The sequence below is a fragment of the Bombyx mori genome, chromosome 3 (assembly GCF_030269925.1).
Source record: "Bombyx mori chromosome 3, ASM3026992v2".
Taxonomy (NCBI): Eukaryota; Metazoa; Arthropoda; class Insecta; order Lepidoptera; family Bombycidae; genus Bombyx; species Bombyx mori.
The window spans coordinates 9,596,668-9,613,810 of NC_085109.1; positions in this window are offsets into that span (position 1 = coordinate 9,596,668).

The window sequence follows — 17,143 nt, forward strand, 5'->3', positions numbered from 1 at the left end:
ACGACGTCTTTAGCGTTCAGTGCTCGCTCGCACTTATTGCTTTTGGTGAACACTAAAGAAAGTTACTAGCGGAAATTTTGTTCAAATGACCCTGCTGAATTTATCGTTAGTAACAAACTACAAAAAATTTTATTGAGAAATTTTAAATTTCGTTAAATTTAAATTTCATTCTCTAAAACTAATCTGAAATCCTCTCAATTTGCGTTATTTGCAATTAATAATGTATGATATTGCAATTAATAATCTATATTTCTATACTATAATAATATTTTACAGAGGAAATATTTGTTGGTTTGTATTGAATAGGCTCCGAAACTACTGAACCGATTTCAAAAATTATTTCACTGTTTGGAAGCTACACTATCCTCGAGTGAGATAGGCTATAATAATTGTTTTTGAAAAAATTATGGTACTTTACTAAAACTCCAATAATGTAACCCAAGGTGTAAAAAAAATACTTAAAATATTCTTTAAATCGCGTGCCCTGCGAAAACGATTGATGATAGAATAAAAATATGTACTACGACTTTATAGAACACATTATTATTTACAAAAAGTATCGTGACAGCATGTAAAAAAAATAAAACAACGTCAAATATCGTTGAAATTTTTCTTAAAGACCCGAGCGAAGCCGGAGCGGACCGCTTGTGTATAATAAAATAATAAATACCGCGATGATAATATTTGGGCGATATTTAATTGGCGTGAGTTTGAAATTCGAATACGTCCTTCCTTCCTGTTTAATTCTATAATCCCCGACATGACTGAACGATGCCTTGAAGGCACCAAGCCTGCGTTCTGTTTAATGCGAGCCCCCGCTCGTGTAAACAAGGCTTTTGTTGGCTTCCGACGCCGTCGGCTACATCACTGCCATTTGTCGGGTATAGAACAGGGTGAAAGTAAAAGAGGATAGGTAACGATTTATCGTCTAAAATCGGTATGATGACGATTTTGTAATACATTGTTAAAAAAATTGCCTGTATGTTCTTGTATATGTAGTTGATCAGCTTGCAAACCTCCACGGATAGTTATGATCACCCTGTTATATCTACGGAATCACAGTAATTTGTTTCGGTTTGAAATATGGAATAGACGTTCGTTGTAAGACACAATCCGAACTTTTGTCGACGTTCGCTGAAAATGAGTGGTAACAGCTATCTTTCAGTGTCTGTGAGTTCTGATAACCACTTGAAATCATCTGAGGCGTGAGCTTGTCTGATTGTCATTACTAGTGATAAAAAGTTCTTAAAAAATCGTACCCGATACCGAATTATAATCCACCGGCGATCTTACCTATTCGGCCATGAAAGCATTCGTGCATCGGGTCGAGTTTTAAAATCTGAGTGCACTTAATTAATTTCCCGTCGACAACGAAGTCTTAAAATTTCATTAAAGTTAATAAATACCCTTCGTCAGTTGTTTTAGAACTCATCATACAAATAAATTTTGCCTAATGACAATATTGTTCTAAGCAATTCATTACGTAAATAATGAGGAAAAAGAGATTTGAAGTCTTAGCATTAGAAACGATAATAAGAAAAGTACAGAGTTTTTCATACAACTAATGACAGTCACAGCGAAGCGTGATCGTGCAAATAAACCTCTTTTTTTAGTTGAAATTCAAACAAAAAAACATTTTTGACTAACGTCGGATCGATCCGTTTTTTGTTTTGTCGACTTATTCTAACTCCGAAGGTTGTGGAAGCGGGGTGAATCAAAAAATTGTGCCTTCAATAAAGGACATCATTAATTCTCGCCGGTCGCCAGCCATGTCGGGGGATTGGCTGCATTACAGTAATAGCGTCTGAGCAAAATAACAGATCAATATCCCGGATCTCTGTAATTCTGGTTTTGTCGCAGTATCCGGTTATTTTTTCACTACTTCCACGGTAATTGCACAAAAAAACTTCTCTTTCACTTACTGTATTTGGTTAAGGAACAAGAATGAACTGTTACTGTATTAAAATAGATATGAAAAATCCATATTTATAAATATTGAAATAAACGGATTGTAATGCAAATTTTATTAGTTTGAAATTAAATGCAGTACCAGTGTTGTCGAGTAACTTAAACACTAATAGTCTTACTATAAATACTCGATGAATTTTCAAAGAAATGACAAATAAGTATCGGAATAGTGAGTTTTAAATTTAAGTCGATTTTCTACATAACACTGTTACAATAATAGACCTACTTTGCAACCTTTTGGTAATTAGCGCTGCGGATTTTTTCCTGCAACGTACACCAAGGTGCGCAAACAATTTCCCAAGTGGTCCGCGCCCCGGTTCCCAGTATTTCTTTCAAATAATTATCCGACAAAAACATCCCAAGATTCTTGTGGAGTTCGTTAGGTTGTACCGAGATACCCTCCCTAAGCAGAATTAATGATTCCCTTTATTGAAAGTTCAATTTTTTGATTAGGAGTCGGGAGGGGTCCGGAACTGTTTAAACACCGGATAAGAGGGCATTTGTTTGCGTTCGACCAGCAACCATTTTTGATTTACGCAGAAAAAGATATAAAAAATTTTTTTTTTATAAAATTTCATTAATCTTTTACGTAGCTTTCCTTTAAATTTTGCTCATCTTTACGTAAAGGATTATAAAGTTTCAGAACAAATAGTTGGAATTTCCAGGACAACGTAATCTGTTGGCGAGCAGTGAAAATCTAATTTTGTTTGCAAGTCGTCGCTCATTTGTTCAAATTATGTTCCACTCAAAGGGAAAACGAATCTATTGACCACTTTGAGTGATTAGTCCAAAATTCGTAGACGTCATATTAGTCAAGTTAAAATGTGTTTTTAATAATAGTGTTTAGTAAGAATCGTAAAGCTATATCATGATATATTGAAACGTTTTTACTGGTGGTAGGACCTCTTGTGAGGCTGTGCGGGTAGGTACCACCACCCTGCGCTTCGGTTTGGAAGATGGGGCAGCCGTTGTAACTATACTGAGACCTTAGAACTTATATCTCAAGGTGTCAAGTAACCACTTAACACCAGGTGGGCTGTGAGCTTGACCACCCATCTAAGTAATAAAAAATAAAATTAAGAAAACGTGGTATGGTACGTCTCTAGGTCACAGAATATGGTCAGAGTATCCTAATAAAAATGCGATTGCGATCTCCCTGGCCTATTAAATAATAAAACAAAAAAAAACGCACTTCCTACTTACTGATTGTTAACAATTCGTCCGTGACAGTAATTATCAAACTTATTCTCAGGTCATAAGGCAGTCGTTTCAATGGCAGTTGGCGCTTTAGGGCATTATATATTTCTCAAGGAAGATGTTGTAGGTTGAAGACTGTTATTTTGACACTACTATCAGGCTTTTTCTTATAATCTTATTTATATACTAGCTGACCCGGCAGACTTCGTAGTGCCTCAATCGATGAATAAAAGACCTAAACTTTTGTATAAAATAAACTTAAAACAAACAAAAGGAATCCGTCCGACTGGGTACAAATCAAAGGAAAAGCAAAATTGTTATTTTTATTTAATTCCGAACTTTTTTCATATTTATCTACCTTTTAAACCTTCTCTGGACTTCCACAAATCGGTCCAGCCATTCTCGAGTTTTAGCGAGACTAACAAACAGCAATTCATTTTTATATATATATAGATAAATAGTAAAGTTTATAAGCGCACACGGTTGCCATCTGAACGCTTTGATAAAAAAAAAATTCACTACGTAAGACTTCAAATTTAAATAGCAATTGTGTAAAATAAAACGAAAGAAACACAAATAGTAGGGAGCTTCTACGCCAATGTAATCTGTCGGTGGGTGAGGCGGCGAGCGGCGAGAATCTAATTTGGTTCGCTGGCCGTCGCTCATTTCGTTCAAATTACACCCCATGCTTCCAAGACACGATGTTGACACTCTAGAAGAGACCGTCAAAATTAAGCTAGAACATTCGATATTGATATTACACGTTTCATAATTTATGTTCCATAATAGCAGGAATAATAGCTTACTGGTGGTAGGACCTCTTGGGAGTCCGCACGGGTAGGTACCACCACCCTGCCTATTTCTGCCGTGAAGCAGTAATTCGTTTCGGTTTGAAGGGTGGGGCAGCCGTTGTAACTATACTTGAGACCTGAGAACTTATATCTCAAGGTGGGTGGCGCATTTACGTTGTAGATGTCTATGGGCTCCAGGAATCACTTAACACCAGGTGGGCTGTGAGCTCGTCCACCCATCTAAGCAATAAAAACTTCAGAGGTGTCATGGGACACCCGGATGGAACGAAGTTCCTTTCGATTAATTAGTGAAGGAATTGTAATTTTTTTTTAAAGTTATAATAATAAATTACGGCATTATGAAGAAGAAGAAAACAATACTATGAACTAAATTACTATTGTTGAAACGCTATCTCAAGAAACTGTACTCATTACGCGGACCAATCGGATACGAGCAATGTCACGCGATAAGCGCCTACACGTTGATTGGTCAGAATGACGGATCTAAAAAGTGTCGTGACAACTTTTCGTAAGAATTTTTTCCGTCTAGCCCCTTTTCACAACGCGCGATAAGGAACTTCGTTCCAAAAAAAAGTCCAGTGTCAGCCTTTAGTGATCCGATAGATTTTTGCCAATAGAAGAAATAAGTATGCCTTGAGATCAATTTGAGCTTAGTGAGTCCCCACCTCATGCATGGTAGGTATAAGGGTCTAAATGTACAAAAATTCAGGTCTGGTCAAATACATACAGGTATTCGCCCACGGGCTCTTGGGCTAATATGTTTATTTAAGAAGATCGTTAGTTTTCTAGTTTTCACACTGGCATACTAGCTTTGTTTTAAAAAAGATTAATGAAAATTTCAATATCAGTTGTGATAGCTGTGCTTGAAGTGGCTTTTTGAAACAAAAATTTTAGTATTAAAAATCGTCTAGTTTCCGCCCTGCGATCCCAAATGTTCTTAATATGAAAAGCAATATTATATTATAATGTTGAATTTCACGTTCCTAATAATGCTTTATCTACCATGTATTCTAAGCTTTGACTAGAATATACTTTCCTACCTAGAATATATATCCCCATCTTGCGTTTTTTGGTACGTCATCTTGTAAAAATTATAATACTATGTGTACAAAATCCCTTCATTCTCGCAATGAACCAAAGGGAAACTGGGGTTACTGAAAATCAGCGCTGTTCGATTTATAGACCTTGAACAGCATTAGCTGAGCCACCACCTTTTGCCTTTTTCTTTTTTTTTGTATTTTATTTTATTTAATGTGAAAGGCAATAAATTATTTTATTATTATTATTATAAAAAAAATTGAATGACAAATAAAGGGCACATCTAGTTGTTGTCATTAATCCAGGCTTCCCTGTGACCTATTTATATTTTTGAAAACATAGTAACGACTTCCCTATACGGCCCCGGGAGTCATCCCCGGACCGAAACTCAAACTATTCAACCCCTCAGGGCCTTCCGGGTCCCTTTCTTTGTTGAGCGCGATCTTTACTTCTTTGTCAATTGAACGATCTTTTGAAGATACGTTTTGGGGTATCTGCTGAAAAATGTCTAATCATCGAACGCTGAAAAATGATATGCTTATATTTTTAGTTCAATAGATTGAAAAGCTCCGAAGCGATAATGAATTCGATTTGTGTTTCTGTAGAGTTCACTTTTAGATTAGAAAACTATACTTTTGTAGGTAGTGTTTAGACCATTGATACTTCTGCTCTACTATATATTTAAAAATATACAAAGTACTCCTTTTCAATACTTTAATAACGATTACTTACTAAATAAATGTTACTGTGTATTTAATAGTATAAATACATTGTTACAAAATGAATCCTTGTAAAAAAGTGTAACTTCAATAATTTGGACAAGACAGTCCTTTATCTAAATCAATGTATCAAATAAAAAGAAATCAACGTAGCCTGAAAATTAATTAAGATTCGTCAGTCAGGCCAACCCTAATATAGGCCAAATGCTTAGTGCCTATAGTACGGGCCGGAATTGGAACGAGAATTTGGGCCACATAATAGCAGAATCTGTGACACAAATATTGGAACAAATAAGTGAATTTGACGACTTTTCGTCGCCCGGTTAATGACCTGGTTCGGGCACTGTAACGTAACCATTCACGAAACTAATATGGTATTCATTCTCTTTTTTTCCTCAAGATAAGTGTTAACCGGAGATAACATTTTTTGTGGGGCGGTACTTGTGAACTAGGTTGTGATTAGAAGTGCTCTTAGTTAATTACATTTTTAAAATAGTAAATCAGTTTAATTTTAAAGTGTAATGATATATATGCATAGACTCTAACACTTTTTACCTGCCGGCAGTGATTCCACTGAATAAAAACACTACAGAACATTTTTTTTTTTATTAAACTTCACAACCACACAATGGAAGGTATTCAGCAGTCCATGGCACAATTGACTGATATATTCAACAAGAAATTTGCAGAATTTGAGGTAAGACAGCAGAAACTGAGCGCTCCATCCACTTCAACACTCTCCACACTGGAAGAAGAGTTTCTTGCTTTTAAAACTTTCACTCTGAATGCGCTTCGTGCACTACAGACTCAAGTGGAGCTCATTTCACTTGAAAATGATCGCCTAGAAATGCACTCAAGGAGAAAAATTCTTCTGATACACGGTGTTCCTGAACAACAGAAAGAGGACACTTTAGCTACAGTTGTCGAAACCATTGTCAGTAAATTGAAACTTAAGGACTTTAATACATCTAACATTTCCCGGTGTCACAGAATGGGTAAAACATTTACTCCAGAAAGATCTAGGCCCATTCTTTTGAAGCTATGTGACATGAACCTGCGTTCTAAGGTTTGGGCTGCTAAGACTTCGCTTAAGGGCTCAGGAATAGCACTCTCCGAGTTCTTGACCAAAAGACGTCATGATATTTTTATGTCTGCACGTCAACGCTTCGGAGTAACCAGGTGCTGGACTCGGGACGGCTGCGTTTACGTTCAGGGATCGGATGGGGTGCGACATCGTGTCGAAGTAATGTCTGATCTGGATGCTCTTGCCAAGACGACTATGCCAGAAGATGCTGCTCAAAAGAGGGGACAAACCGGCAAAGACACAAAGGAGTCTGCAGCTGCAACCAGACCAAAACGTGTGGCTGCGAACAAGAAGTAGTGTTCGTTCTTGGTGTCATTCACTGCTTCTTTATTTGTTACCCATTGCAATTGTCTGTCCATTATTGTCATTGTCCAAATTTAGTAATAACTGATGTAGAATGTAGTTTAGAATTTAGTTATAATATTATTTTTATTAAGTAGGTAAATACTCAAAGTTATTGTCTTTTTGACTGTTGACATTACTTGTCATTAGTAGTTGTTGTTATTGTATAAGGCTATGGAAGCTGCCATATAGCCACTCTGTTTATTTTTTTATTTTTTTATTTGTTACGTTTTGTTTTTGCTGTTACACTATTCTTACGTTCTATTAATGTTTTAACAACTTTTTAAGATTCCTTTTATTTTTAATTACCTATTAGTGTTATAATTAGTTATTTTTTAATAATTTTGTGTTAATATATTTTTTTTTTTTATTTTTTTTTTTTTGTATTTGTTTTGTTTTAATTTATAAATAGTTTATTTTATTTTATTCTACATCAGTTCGTAATTTGTAATTGCACTTCATGTTGTATTTGGTAAATGCAATGCACATGGTAAAATTTGTTTCTGTCTTGTTTAAGTTTTAATTTTTAAGTTTTCTCTTCGTATCAGACGCCGGCAGGTTGAGTGAATGTATTTATTTTTTGTTTATTAATATTGTTTATATATATATATATATATATATATATATATTATTGTTAGTGTTATATATATTTTTGTTACTTATTTGTGTTTATAATAGGTATTATCTTTATGATTGATATTTTGAATTGTAGTGATAGTAGTGACTATTTATCTATTACTTCATCCAGTAGCGGAAGTGAAGATAGCTTCTTGAGTATCCCTTCCCTCGCAGAAACGTTGGACTCTAATTTCTCCGATGTGCCTAGGAATCTGAATGTAGTTCACATAAATGCGCAGAGCATTCCGGCTCATTTCTCTGATATGCTGGTATCTTTTGATATAAAAAACATCCATGCTGTATTAGTCTCCGAGTCTTGGCTTAAACCGTCTCTTCCTTCTATCTCGTATTCTTTACCCGGCTTCAACCTAATTCGCAATGATAGAATCGGCAAAAGCGGCGGTGGTGTTGCCATATACCTACGCTCCCATATACCATATACTATCGTTAGCGCCTCCGACCAATCACCCTTGCCGAATGTCAGCGAGCACTTGTTCATTGAAGTCGGTCTAACACATGCTAAAATCTTACTTGGAGTCTTTTATAGCCCATCTCTTCACATTAATTATTTTTCTTCTTTTGAAAAGGTCTTGGAAGACCTACTTCCTTGCTATGAGCACACCATAATTATGGGTGACTTCAATACCTGCCTTCTTAAACGTGATCATCGTTCTTCTTCCTTAGAAAGCATTGTCACGTCGAGCAATATGCACATTCTCCCACTTAGCGCTACCCACCATTTTCCAAATTCTTCCCCATCCCTGCTTGATCTCATCTTAGTTTCTTCCCTAGAGCATGTTGCCAGGCACGGACAATGCTCAGCTGACTCTTTTTCCTATCATCATCTGATTTTCTTATCCTACAAAATTCGGCCTCCTAAACGTAAACCTACCGTTATTCTGCAACGCAATTTTGGTAGAATGGACATGGATGCATTTTTTGCGGATGCCAAAACTGTAGATTGGGAGCCTGTGATGGCGGCTAGCTCAATCGATGACCAAGTGGCAATATTTAATTCACTAATGATCCGTTTATATGACATCCATGCTCCCTTAAGGGCGATAAAAATTAAACATCAGCCGGCGCCTTGGATCACTGACCATATTAGAGATCTGAAGAGGAGGAAGTCTGCGGCTAAGACTAAGTATAAGTTGCGCCCAACCGAGTTTAACCGAACACGTTATGTTAAGATCAGAAATCGTTGCAATATGGTGTGTAGAGACGCTCAAAGACGTCACATTCATGATTCCGTTAAAGTTGAGGATCCAGCAAAAGTCTGGAAATTTCTAAGGTCATTAGGAGTTGGTAAATCTCGTCAAGAGTGTAATTCTACAAACATTAACATTGATCAGATGAACATTTTCTTTACTTCTTCGTCTTTATTAGATGACGTTGTTAAGTCATCTACCATTAATTCTCTTTCTAACATTACCGCTCCTGACCATTCTTCTTTTAAATTTCGTCAATTCACAGCTTGTGATGTTCGAAGGAGTATCCTTTCTATAGCGTCCAATGCTATCGGAACAGATAGTATAAGTCGTAATATGGTCATCCCATTAGTTGATATCCTGCTTCCTATTCTTTGCCACATCCTTAATTTTTCAATTTCCAACTGTGTGTTTCCTTCTGTTTGGAAAGAAGCACAGATAATACCTCTGCCAAAAAAACCTAACCCTAAATCCTTTTCCGACTATCGACCTATATCCATTCTTCCTTTCCTATCTAAAGTCCTCGAACGCCTTATCCATAACCAGTTGAGTTCGTTCCTTAATAGTCATGATCTCCTGAACCCCTTTCAGTCCGGTTTTCGTCCTGGCCATAGTACAGTCACTGCTCTGGTAAAAATCACCGACGACATACGTCTGGGTATGGAAAACGGTCAGTTAACTGTGTTGACACTGCTGGACTTCAGCAATGCATTCAATACGGTTGATTTTGACATACTACTTGCCGTTCTTCGCTCCTTCAACATATCTCCAACTGTGATTGAATGGTTTCGTAATTACCTGTACGGACGCCGACAGTGTGTTCGCCTTGGTGAATCGATTTCATCTTGGTGCAATACATCTGCCGGAGTGCCTCAGGGTGGCGTTTTATCTCCTCTTTTGTTTTCTCTTTTCATTAATTCAATATCTTGTAATCTCACTTCGTCCTACCACCTTTATGCAGACGATCTTCAGCTGTATTGTCAAGCTCCACTTCCTCAGTTACATGATGCTATTCGAACTATGAATAGCGACTTACGCGTCTTATCTGAGTGGAGTAACGCGTACGGCCTTAAACTGAATCCAACAAAAACGCAGTGTATAATTGTTGGCAGCCAAAGGACATGCAGTAAGATAGAGTGGACACATCTTCCCCAATTGTCTCTTGACGGGATAAACATCCCGTTTAGTGACACCGTTAAAAATCTTGGTGTTATCATTGACCGCAGTTTGTCATGGGGACCACAACTGGTGTCAGTCAGTCGCAAACTATTTTCCTCTGCAGGTTCCTTACGTAGGTTGCGTAATTTTCTTCCAACATCTACTAAAATTGCACTTGCACAGTCTCTGTTACTCCCCATTATTGATTATGCCGACGCCAGCTATCTTGATCTAACCGAGGCCCAGCTAAATAAACTTGAGCGGCTTCAAAATTTTATCATAAGGTTTATATTTGGTTTACGCAAATATGACCACGTCTCTGAGTATCGAGTTAAGCTCAAGTGGCTTCCTATTCGTTATCGCCGGAATGTTCATATATTGTCTCTTCTTTACAGTGTCCTGTTTAATTCCTCGTCCCCGCGCTACCTTCAGGAACGTTTTGATTTCCTACATACTGCAAGCTCTCATTCACTCAGGTCATCGGAGAATTTAATGCTGAAGTTTCCGGCTCACGGGACGTCATTTTATGACCATTCCTTTGCGGTTGAGGCTGTCCGTTTATGGAATGCGTTACCCTTAAGCGTTAAACTATCTTCCTCGCCGGAAATTTTCAAGTCCAGATTGAAATCGCACTACTTTGCTTCTATGATATAACTGTATAAGTTCCTACTTCTTTTGTATTTTATCTTGTATATTTTTAGTATTTATTTGTATTTAATCGTATGTAAGTTTATCTTATATGGTATTTATTTTTCACATGTGTATTTAAGTATATATTTTTATGTAAGTTTATTAAGATATAGCACCGTCCAGTTAACTTATTCCTCTCCCTGCAAGGTTGCCTGGAAGAGATCGCTTTCAGCGATAAGGCCGCCGATTTATATACCGACTTTTGTTTTGTTACTTTACTGTGTACATATTAAGGTGTTATATAAATAAAGAGTTATTATTATTATTATTAATGGGCAGAGATGACCACAAAATGTAATTTAAAAAATTTCAGATTACCCGCATTCTAAAGCGAAAACAGCTGGCGGTTACCCCTCGCGTCACACGAGGACGTCAATCTCGCGTGTCAGCTGATTCTCATTTAAATTAAATGGCGTAAAATTCATAAATTGTTGGTTTTTATATAAACTAAATATGTCACTGTCGCATTTACATTTGCCACTATGCCAAGATTTTGAATAAAAATAACTAACCAGCTGAATAAAGCGGTTTGATTACGCTCCTAACATTACCGATGTCCAAGAGAGATGCTGAATATTCAAGGTAAGCCGGGAGTTAGGTGTGTCTCCATCTGAGGATATTTAAAAAAAAAACAAATATCTTGGCTTGTCTACGCATCGATGTGAACCTAAAAATGCACCACTTGAAATATGCCGCATGAATATAAGACAGAATAAAATTACCCTATAATATAATTCTGAGTTTGTCTGCGCTTGTAGTAGTCAATTTAGGATATTGTTAGTGTTAGGCACTAGGCTGGGGAGGGCGTGATCCTACACGGTGATTGGGTTACGTAATGAGAGCATCGGACAGAGAATATAGGCTGTGAATTGAACTACGATTAGCTTATGCAAAACGTACTGCGTTGACACGAAATAGAGAATATCTTGGGTTATCAAAAGGTGCATAGCTTGTGTCTATCAGAGCTCAAAGAAATAGAATTGCCGCTGAATTTGAGGGGTGAAGTCGAAGTCTCGGTTGTAATTAATAATTGTTAGTAAATTAATTAATCTATATATATCTTATATATAAAAATGAATTACTGTTCGTTAGTCTCGCTAAAACTCGACGGCAGGACCGATTTGGCTAACTTTGCTTTTAAATTATTTGTGGAAGTTCAGAGAAGGTTTAAAAGTTAGATAAATATGAACATGCTCGGAATTAAATAAAAATAACTATTTTGTTTTTCCTTTGATGTGTCCTCCGTCGGACGGATTCCTTTTGTTTGTTTTAAGTTTATTTTATACAAAAACTTAGGTCTTTTATTTATCGATTGAGGCACTACGAAGTCTGCCGGGTCAGCTAGTTAATCAATATAAATAATGACTTAACTTTAATCCGAAAAACAACACTCTTGTTGAAAGCTCGTGTGGACTCAGAATTCGATGTAGCACACAAACTAGAACTCAAAGTCCACTATCAAATAAAATCGTTTTAAATAAGGGCAGTTTCTTTTAAAATTTAATAAACAAATTTGCGTATTTTGTATTTCGAAAAATATGATTTTTTTGTTATTTTTTTAAACTTTTATTTGTGAAAATTCATACAAACCTAGACGCACTTCCATGTAAATTGGTCAGCACGTGCTCGCTTTTTTCCTAAGCTTAATCGGTGCCTATCCGAATTATTTATTAAATAGTGTGAAACAATAAAGCCTTCTTTTAACTTGTTAAAATTTTTTTGTGATATTGCGTCAGATTGAGTTCTCGGTCCACTTGTTGTTAATTTGCTGCCGGGGCCCATGGACATAACGTGGACATCGCCATTCATCTCGAGACATGAGATCTCTATTGAATAGCATGTCATTTAAATTATGCTGTCTAATGAAACTAGAACGTATTACTGTTTCGCGAATGAGATAGGTAGGATGGTGGTACCTATACGGGACTAAAATTTCATCTATTTAAAATAAGTGCCAACGGTTCAACATGAGATGCGCCGCAATTCCACCAGCTTATATGTAAAAATAAAATTTATTGAAAATCAACGTTTATAATTGGGTACGACGAATTGGCGACGGAGCGAGCGAGTGGAGATAGCTAATCAATATGACGAACCTTCAACATCAATATTTGCATGATAGAACTCGTCTTATTATCGACTAACGAGGGTAAAACTGGAATGTTTATTTTGAACCAGACTTAAGCTCTTTTGAAAATTCTTGACTGACTTTCAGTAACCAGTAAGTACCTACTTAAATTTAAAATTTTGTAATGGGTTTTGAGACTCAACTGTGTTTTTATAATTTTTAGTTGATTTGTCTGTTTTATTGGAGGAAGTAAGTACAATCGTTCTATTTTTGATGCGAACCAGTTATGTGTATGATAATTGTGTCAGTTGTTATATATTACAATAGATACTTTGATCACTCCATTTAAGGGGGGTCATGTAACTCAAACTATGAAGTATGTCCAACTCAGTCACCACTCGTCTACGTATACAAAATGTATACTAAAGAACAAAAAAACACCATTTCAAGATGTCCCTATTCTACTGGTGAGTTTTTTTGTTATTGCCGAGATGGGTGGACGAGCTCACAGCCCACGTGTGTTAAATGGTTACTGGAACCCATAGACATTTACAACGTACATACGCCGCCTACCTTGAGATATAAGTTCTAATGTCTCAAGTATAGTTACAACGGCTGTTCCACCCTTCAAACGGAAACGCATTACTGCTTCGCGGCAGAAGCAGGCAGGTGGTGGTACCTACCCGCGCGGACTCAGAAGAGGTCCTAGAAGGTGTGTATCTCGTGGTGATTGGAAAAATCGAGAATTAGAAGAACGAAGTCTCAAGCGATAGACGGATCAGATATCGGAACGTTTAGAACATATGTACCTACGCGTAGAATGGCTCATTAGCCCAGTGGAATATATTGATGAAGAAACAGTAAATCGACTGCGAGATCCAGTCCTTACTTATTAGATAATGGTTGGAGAGAGACTCGATTGTTTTTGATATCATGTGTATTATTAAATAGTTGTAAATTTGACCAACGGAATTCTCATCAACTTAAGGTGCATATTCAACGGCCATTATTTACAGCGTATTAGGAATTAAATTTCAAATGTACTTAAACATAATGTTAGCATTCACGAAAACTTTGCTCATATCGGCGTCACCATCACGTATTTTACTCTCCAATTTAGAAGATCTCCCTTTATGCTCGTATCTATCAAAAACCGACCACTATTTTGGAATCGACAGACCTAACTATATTGGTTAGCGTAAACTAGTAGAGTTGTTATACGTTGGGGGGTGGGTGAGTTTTTGCTTTATGTCGCGTGAAATTTTATAGGTGCGGATGTCGGAGTCGGGCTTGTAAACAGCCTAAAACCTCATTTGCGTTAATAGTATGAAAAAAGCAAAACAAAATTAAACGTACAGCTCAAATTGAGAACCTCCCTTTTTTTACTTGATGTATTTAAAACTGAAATTGCCTTTTTGAAGTTTATGTTGATAACGTTTTTTTTTTTAATTTTTTAATTGCATATATTGATGGACGAGCTCACAGCCTACCTGGTGATAAGTGGTTAATGGAGCTCATAGACATCTACAACGTAAATGCGCCACCCACCTTGAGGTATAAGTTCTAAGGTCTCAAACATAGATACAACAGCTGCCCCGCCCTTCAAACCAAAACGCATTAGTGCTTCAAGGCAGAAGTAGACAAGACGGTGGTACGTACCCGTGCGGACTCACAAGAGGTCCTACCACCAGTAATTACGCAAATTATAATAATGTCACTTAGATACATGAGAAATGGTAGGATTATAATTTTATTGTTAGCCTTTCATTTCTCTATCCAATCGCTGATAGCCTAACGGACTATTCTAGCTACGTTTGGACGGGTAGGTGAGTTCCCGGGTTCAACCTGACAGAATTTTCTAACACTAGCTTCTCCGATTCCGACGGAATCGCTACCTAGTTAGCCATCGGTGTGTATATGTATTTTGCGTGACCCAAAATAGAGCTATCATACTTTGATCACCATGCATCTTTATGAACTTTGATCACATCTTGTCTCGAAGGTGTCGCGAAATTCTGCTAAGGCATTAGAGAATGGACAGCAGCCTTATGTGTGTATTAATACAGATCTAGTGGTCCCACGGTAGTCTAAATTCGACTGTAATTAATTGAAATTATAAGTTTTTACATTATTATGATTCTATTTTCAAAGACTATTCTATAATTGACAATAAATAAATAGTATGCATGCGTGTGTGCGTCAAATACATAGTAGTGTGTGTAACGTCTTTTTAAAATTAGTTTAATGTATTTTTTAGGCATAATTTAAAACAAATATTAACATTCTGCACTCCTTCTCTATATTCTCTATAAGCGTGGGAAATTTTATATTCCTCCGTCCGCGCAATTTTCGTAAAAAGAGATACAAAGTTTTTCCTTCACGTATTAATATATAGATACTGCGTGCGCTCACAATTAATTACCATTATGTATAATAGATAGTGCTTGAATATCTGTACAGTCGTGCTCAGGCTGTGAGCTCTAAGTGAGTCTAATTAATGGAAATAAAAAAGGCTTCATATAGAGTCGAGCTGTATAAAAGCTCAAACAGTAACGAAACATAACAGAAGTTACACGCAAAAATTCTACTTATTTGCTTAGTATAATCCAAATGAGACGAGTGGATCCGTTGGACGTCTAACTTCGTAAATGAGAGTCGGCGCTGAACAAACAGTCGAGACCGGAACGCAAATACACATTACCTCGCAGATCCGGACCGGACCACCGGACTTATTAAAGCTCGGGATCAGTGCGACAGTTCCCGACGAGACAAATGCTAGTTGCTCGGTACGAATTAAATTTGTCTGTATATATTATTTTAAAAAAATGTGTGGTGTCGTCGGACACCGGATAGGAACGAAGTTCCTTATTATAAAAATATTAATTTTAAGTTCTGTTCGAGGTATAAAGAAATTAAAACTGGAGGTTTCGCAACAACCCACGGTCTTTCGGTAACGTGCGAAATTATTGTGGTACACTTCATTCACGGCTGTTTGCATAAGAGTTAGTGTATTGCGCAAACGAACGCTCTGAGATCGTGGTTAATGAATGATAAAAAAATATGTTATTTTTTGTACGTTATTACAAACTTAAGTCGTACACTGTGTGCATTACTAATAAAAATCTTACGTTACGGACGCTTTTTCCCGGTTAGGGTACCCCTCCGCATCGTCCCATAAGGAACTTCGTTCCAAAATCTAACTAATTCTTTCTTAATTCAAATAAATTCTTCGGGTATTGGAGAAAGTTAATAAAACAAAAACGAGCTATTCTTTGCCTATTTAAGCATCGTTTTAAGGCTCGATCGTAAAAACATCACTATACGTTGAACATAAAACAAGTTTCCTTCATTTAACGTCTCAGCTAATATTTTCTTCCGTAATTATTAATTATCTAGACCGCAAACGTTAAACATTTGAACAAAAGTATTGATACTGACTCCCTCATGGAATCGAACCTGGATGGTACAGTTGCCACTAGATCAACGGGATGCAAGTGGTTCCAGGAAATGGGAATAAAATTTGTCCCGGTATTGAGTATTACTTTACAGAATGCACGTGATATAAGCATGCATTTTGATTTAAAGGATCAGGGAAAGATAGACACACCATCCACCCAATCAATGTAACGCAATAGCTGAATTATTTAGTTTCCATGACATTATCCTCATGTTACATATTTCGTTAGGTATATGCTCGGTGTATTCTAGCTTTGTGAAATCAAATAAGTTCTTATCTGTGCAATTATCATTTACCCATATCTTGAAATGCCGAAAATCACATCGTATACCCCGGAGACTTTCGATCACCGTCACTTACCCGAGAAGAATGAATAAGGACAGTATTGTGCGTGGAATTAAAGGGCATTGTCGTGATGATTGAGAATGACATGTAGATCTTGGTATGAGAGTATGAGATAAGGATTTCGATCATAGGCCCTGGGGGTTAAGGTGCAATTTCAGTTCGTTTGTTGAGGTGTTAGTTGGCACTTTTAAGTTTTTCACGATGAATTGCACGTGCTACTGCTGATAAGGTTCGCTATGAGTTCACATTGGTGGATACTACGGTCGAGTGCTACGAATATGTTCTATAATAATAATAACTAGACGATGACCGAGCTTTATTCGCTTTTTTTTTTGATGACGCCATCTTGTTTTTTCTTTAAAGCAGTTAGTTGCTCTCAATTAAGAAAAATAGTATTATTATTCGCCAATAGATGTCGGGAAGAGTCATAAAGTTCATT